Source organism: Dermochelys coriacea, chromosome 5 (genome assembly GCF_009764565.3).
Source record: "Dermochelys coriacea isolate rDerCor1 chromosome 5, rDerCor1.pri.v4, whole genome shotgun sequence".
Lineage (NCBI taxonomy): Eukaryota > Metazoa > Chordata > Testudines > Dermochelyidae > Dermochelys > Dermochelys coriacea.
Genome location: NC_050072.1, coordinates 114419860 through 114427090, shown reverse-complemented (window position 1 = coordinate 114427090; position 7231 = coordinate 114419860).

Below are 7231 nucleotides of genomic sequence, written 5' to 3'. Positions count from 1 at the left end.
ATTGCCTGCAGTTACTGAGGCTGAAACTGTAGGGATATCAATTATTTTGGAACAGACAAACAGTTTGCTCTCAGTGCTGGCTACAGAATCCAAGTGGAATTAAGATGCTTTCAGAGTAGGAACTAACTCACAATAAGCTTTAGAAACTAACTTATTAGCATTTTGTGAAGAACTGAAATGAGTAATTGGTCCAATATTGGATATTACCTCACACACATTGTCTCTCTAATATCTTGGGACTGACATGGCTACAACAACACTGCATATAATTCCTTTATATGTTATTTAAAATGAAGTGCACTGGAATTTTTAATTATTGTTAATATTTATTCTCTTACTTGTATCAGGAAAACATTTTCAGATCATTTTACTGGTTTTATAACAGTACTTATCTATTGGTCAATTTCTAGTTATTTATTTATGTTTCTATCAGAGATATTTTATCTTTATTAATTTTTACATAAAAATTAAAGTATAATTTTACTTTTAAAATAGCAACTCATTATAACGGTGATTTCTACTGATTTCATTTTTACAAAAATGAACCAATAAAAAACCCATTATTGTTCTGCCTTAATATACCCGTTTAAGCACATGCCTAAGCTTAAGCATATGAACAGTTCCATTGAAGTCAGTGCTTAAAATTGTGAACATGCTTAAGTACATTGCCGAATCAGGACCTAAGTTCACTATGACTCCATGCATCATGACTTCAGTGCCCCTTTTGCACTTCAGCCCTTTGCCTATTTATTTTTCCTCAAACACTAATAGCTGTGTGGGGTTGATGTTGAATTGTCATAACACAGATGCACAAGGGGGCTAAATTAAGGTTGGGTGGGCAACCCAAGTCTTACAATGTGTCAATTTCAAAGCAGGATTAGAACACAATTTCCCTGTTTCCTGGTCCTTTACCAAATACACAAGTTTATGCTTTCACCATAAAGTTGCCAACTTTAATAGTCTCTTCTCAATCTGTAAACTGTATGATTGAAACAGCTTTATATTATTGCCTCTCAGAAATGTTTCTAATCTCTGCCATAAAACACAGTTATAAGAAGAGCAGATGAGCTTTGAGGACAGTGTGTCCTGGCAGGCACGCTGCCCTTAGTTCCCTCCTAGCCCTCTCAATAATATGTTTGCAGTCCAAAGTACTTACAGTTCCCCTGCCTGCAGTCCAATTTATTAACTCTTTAGGAAGTGTGGTCTACTTTGGCCCTTCAGGCCCAAAACTGTCCCTCTTAGAGTTTCCAATTTCACCCTCAACTGAGGGCTTAAAATTTCTGGTTCCCCCTCCAGTTACCTCTGAGCTAGGGAGCCCCACCATTCCCACTTTGGTCTACATTTCCCACAGAAGATAATATCCAGCATTAAAGTGCTCCCAATACCATGCTGGACATGGATGCAATATTGACTTAGGGCCTAGTCCTCCAATTATTCAGGGTAGACTGATCAGGGTGTCCACATAAGAGTGTCACCTACTGGATCACCTGGATCACTTCCTGAAGCTCCAGGGTGTTTAAAAGGTCAGGACAAAGTGATGACGTCTTCTAGTCCATCCCCACCCATTTAGAAACACATTACAGGGTAGTAACTTTCAAGCTGTCTGAAACATTGACTTTCAACACCATGATGCCATGTGCCACAACTGTGTTATCATGTAGAAATGCACAAGTTTGTCCAATCAGAAAAATATTCAAAAGATGAAATGATGATGATGATATCATTGTTATTTAGATAGTGGTTCTCAAACTTATTTGGTTGCTCCCCACCTGCTTTGTGTCTGTAGTTGTTTATGTCCCCACTCCTGCCACACAAGTACACATACTGATAACAAATATCAACATGAAACTCTCACTAATGTTAAAAACAGTAAGTCATTGATTCAAACAGAGCCATTTAAGTATGTAGTAATGTCCATTTTAAGTGAGATACTGCTTACTGGCATTACACCGTTGTTACTAGTGTGACGGGTGCGCCTGTTTTTTGGAGCAGAGAAATTCCACAAATTGCATAAATGAGCCAACGATGGATTGTAATAAGAGCAAAAGCAAAACTGTGATTATGGTCCACGCTTACAATTATATGTGCACACCACGTCATAGCAAACGGATTAATATACAGATGGCAATGACTTTGTATAATGCTTAACAGAAATCCGCCAAAATGCACAGCGCCAGCTAAAGTTAAATGCACAGCACCATTTGAAGACCTGTCTGGAGGAATCAGCTTTGCTCGTTATTCATTGGTGTGGGTAAAATGTGCCCGGTAAGTTGTTTTTTTCCCTAAAGCTTCTCATGCTCCCCAGAATATATTCCATACCTCCGGAGGGGGTGCTCCCCTCAGTTTGAGAACTTCTGATTTAGATAAAACCTTATATTTGGGAATCTCTAAGCCCTTTGCTAAACCTTACTTATCTATGACTTATGTCAAATATTACTGTTCCCATCTTATGGATAAACTGTGGCTCTGAAAGTTTAACTGATTTGTAGAGTGACAGCCAGAATTAGAACTCAGAATCCCTGAGGCTAGACTTTCAACCTAAATCAACCATGCTGGATATCTTTATTATACAATTCTAAATGTTTTATACGGGGGTGGGGAGGGGCTGCTACATACTTTACTAATGTCTTAATCAACAGAAAACAGTTACAGTGAAATACAAAAGGGCAAATATACTGACAGAGAGATGGAATAGCCTTGAAAACAACCAGAAATCACATTACATGAATTTTACCTTCAAAAGGGAAGACATAAAACTACCAAACAGTTCCAAATGTATAGGCCTGGAAGGATTTCCCTGAATGGAGGGTTTCTTGTTCCTTTCTTTATCATGTATTCCATACCACTACATCAATTTTTATGAAAAAATCTTGCCTCTTAATTATGAAACAACTTTGCTGTGCAGGTTCCCATTTACCTTGTTACTTATGAAAATTAATCTGGGACTGATTCTTCATAATGTCTAACTGTTTCATTATCAACATCTGTGCAAGGGAACCCTATTCCCACTCATTCAATTGTTCAGTGAATAGTACATACCCCACAGTGCAAGATGCTACACTAGCTTCTTCCTTCTTGGGGACATCACTCATCTCTTGGCTCAGTTGGCCCCGCCTGTGAGAAAACACATCATAGGGGATCAAAAAGAGAGGAATACTCCACCAGCATTTCTCACACAGTTCCACTCAAATTGTTCCGTCAGGATTGGGGTGGTGGAGAGGTTTGCCCCATTTCCCATGGAACCAGCTTCTTTTCCCAAATTCAGAAAACTCTCTGGTTTGTGTGTAGAATGCAGGGAATGTTCAGGATCTCTGCACAGATGCTCTTTGCTTTTGCAACTTCTCAGGAGCACAACAGCCTCTACTGGTCTGTAGTAGCTTAGCTCCATGACAGCCACAGTACTAGGGTTCCATCAGGCGACAGATTTCCCCTGGGATTTCCATTAAAGAATAATCTATGTGGGGCTGGTGGAAGGGTGATGTAACCCATAGGATCCACCCTCAGCACAGTCCAGCCTAGTCCCTTCCCCTCTCACCTCCATATTTCTAATTCCATGCAGAACAATTTCTGCAACCCAGGAAAGGAGAGAATGATGCTCGTAGGCAGTCAACTCCATATGCCAATATTCCCACACACACATTCTCTCCCGCCCCCCACCCCCCACCCCAGGGCAGATCAGAGGCACTGCCACAACACCCCCTCCAAGTATGGATCTTGAAAGCAAGAGCTGAGGGCTTTATAACTAACTAATTTTCCCCATGGAAACACACTACCTATATGCAAAAAGAAAAGGAGTACTTGTGGCACCTTAGAGACTAACAAATTAATTTGAGCATAAGCTTTCGTGAGCTACAGCTCACTTCATCAGATGCATTCAGTGGAAAATACAGTGGGGAGATTTATATACATAGAGAACATGAAACAATCGGTGTTACCATACACACTGTAACAAGAGAGTGATCACTTAAGGTGAGCTATTACCAGCAGGAGAGCAGGGGTGGGAGGGGAACCTTTTGTAGTGAGAACCAACGTTCCACACAAAGATGGACTACAAGCCGTCAGGAACAGTATCCCCGATAATGTCACGGCTAACCTGGTGGCTGAACTTTGTGACTTTGTCCTCACCCATAACTATTTCACATTTGGGGACAATGTATACCTTCAAATCAGTGGCACTGCAATGGGTACCTGCAGGGCCCCACAGTATGCCAACATTTTTATGGCTGATTTAGAACAACGCTTCCTCAGCTCTCGTCCCCTAATGCCCCTACTCTACTTGTGCTACATTGATGACATCTTCATCATCTGGATCCATGGAAAAGAAGCCCTTGAGGAATTCCACCATGATTTCAACAATTTCCATCCCATCATCAACCTCTGCCTGGACCAGTCCATACAAGAGATCCACTTCCTGGAGACTATGGTGCTAATACGCAATGGTCACATAAACACCACCCTCTACAGGAAACCTACTGACAGCTATTCCTACCTACATGCCTCCAGCTTTCATCCAGAGCACACCATAAGATCCATAGTCTACAGCCAAGCTCTACAATACAACCGCATTTGCTCCAACCCCTCAGACAGAGACAAACACCTACAAGATCTCTATCAAGAAAAGGAGTATTTGTGGCACCTTAGAGACTAACAAATTTATTTGAGCATAAGCTTTCGTGAGCTACAGCTCACTTCATCGGAAGCATTTGGTGGAAAATACAGTGGGGAGATTTATATACACACACAGAGAACATGAAACGATGGGTTTTATCATACACACTGTAAGGAGAGTGATCACTTAAGATGAGCCATCACTGGTAGCGGCGGGAGGAAAGGAGGAAAACCTTTCATGGTGACAAGCAAGGTAGGCCATTTCCAGCAGTTAACAAGAACATCTGAGGAACAGCGGGGGGTGGGGTGGGGGGGAGAAATAACATGGGGAAATAGTTTTACTTTGTGTAACAAAGTAAACAAAAAAACTTCAACAACAGACTCCAACGAGAGACTGCTGAATTGGAATTAATTTGCAAACTGGATAAAATTAATTTAGGCTTGAATAGAGACTGGGAATGGATGAGTCATTACACAAAGTAAAACTATTTCCCCATGTTATTCCCCCACCCCACCCCCCCCTGTTCCTCAGATGTTCTTGTTAACTGCTGGAAATGGCCTATCTTGCTTGTCACCATGAAAGGTTTTCCTCCTTTCCCCCCTGCTGCTGGTGATGGCTCATCTTAAGTGATCACTCTCCTTACAGTGTGTATGATAAAACCCATTGTTTCATGTTCTCTGTGTGTGTATATAAATCTCCCCACTGTATTTTCCACCAAATGCATCCGATGAAGTGAGCTGTAGCTCACGAAAGCTTATGCTCAAATAAATTTGCTAGTCTCTAAGGTGCCACAAGTATTCCTTTTCTTTTTGCGAATACAGACTAACACGGCTGCTACTCTGAAAACTACCTATATGCTTACTCGCTTTTAATATACAGATTTATTAAAAGAGATTTCTCTTTACTTGCATGATTATTTATTTAAGTTGTTACTAAGAGTTTCTAAACATTCATCCTTCTTAATTGGTTTCTCTCTTTTAATCATCCTCCTTTGGCGCTTGATCTTATTATGGGATATGCTATGCTCCCAGAAGTCCCACTGAAGATTGTGAGAGAATAAGGTACATAAATTCATGGCAGCACTGGAAATCTGATAATTTAGGTGCATACTCCAATGCTTTCATGTCTTGAAAGACACATTGCCAAGCAGTTAAGGCCTCAAATATAGATTATGTGAAAAGAATGTGTATATTGCTCCCGGGGGGATTTACCCAAACCAATATAAATATACATGTGGTCATGAGGTTTTTTTCCTTTTTTCATTTCAGTGAAAATAGCTTTCTTTTTTTAGATTACAATAACCGAACCACTATCCTTTAGAGACGGAAACTCCAAGGCACCAGCCTCAGGCAGTGACATATGGAGAAGAAGGTGAAGCTGACCAAAGGAATTTAATTCGATTAACTAGACCAGTCTACTTTACCAGTCCTTGCTGAGTGAAATGAAAAAGTTTAAAACCAATGATAAAAAGCGTATATGATGCAAAGTCAATTAGATTTTTAAAATAATGTCCTTTTTCATAATATAGGTTGTTAATAAGAAAGTGAAAGGAAAGTAAACATTTTATCATGAAAACCCGCTTCTAGCCAAAATAGAAAATTCACCCGACCCATACATATGGGTCTTCCTTTCTTTTACAAATCCACATACAGTTTTAAGTGAGGTTTTTACTCTGAAAACTAAATCATTTTTTAAACAAAAAGCAGCACTATGGGTTCCATGTTTAGTGTATCTAACTCCATCTCCAACACACTCAATTTTCAAATAGAAAAAATGTCTTAACATCCAGCAATGGAAAAGAATATAATAGCCAGCTACCCCACCCACTTCCTCCTGTAGAAGTTGAGTCTCTGCAAGACTATTAGAAATAAAAGTCTAATTCTGGTCACTAGAATTCACATAACTTTGACAATTATAATTATTTGTTGCATCGCAATGACTCAAAAGTGGGAATTTTAACTAATGTAAAGAAACTTTCTAAGTCTGGACTTTTGTAAATTGTAATTATTCCCAATGGAAAAAAGTTAGCTTTACAATTAAAAGAGGTTCCTAAGTAATTTAGAAACATGATTAGTTAAACCAGTGTGAAGAAGAAAAGAAAATATTACTGACTAATGTAAAGATTGGCAGAGACTCAAAGACAAGTCTACAGGAGCATGCCGAGATTAGGTGTTCCATAGGCTATAACATGAATATTATATGGAAAGAGGATTTTTGTTTCTCTTGGACTTGCTGTTATTATGCTACAGAAGACAGTTTTCTGTGTGTCTATGCGTTCTATGCATAGGTGTAGCATGCAGTGGAGGAGGCGATGGGGATAGAAAGAAAAAAGGAACAATATTAAGAACACATTGTTCTGCCACATTTATGCATAAGCCTTCTGAGTCATTCTGGCCAGCAAAGGACTAGCCCTTGAGATCTGGCCCAAAACCTCTCAAAGTGTGTTTACTCTTCCATTATCAGTTTGTGTACTCATTAAACTGCTTTGATTAGTAAACATTAAAAGGAGTTCTGAATTAAGGTTAGGAAGGGGTGGGGACACAGATGGCCCTTTTACAAGGGATTTTCATGTCTTAGTACAGCTAAACTGATCTATTTACAGTTTGGGAAATGTTTCAGATC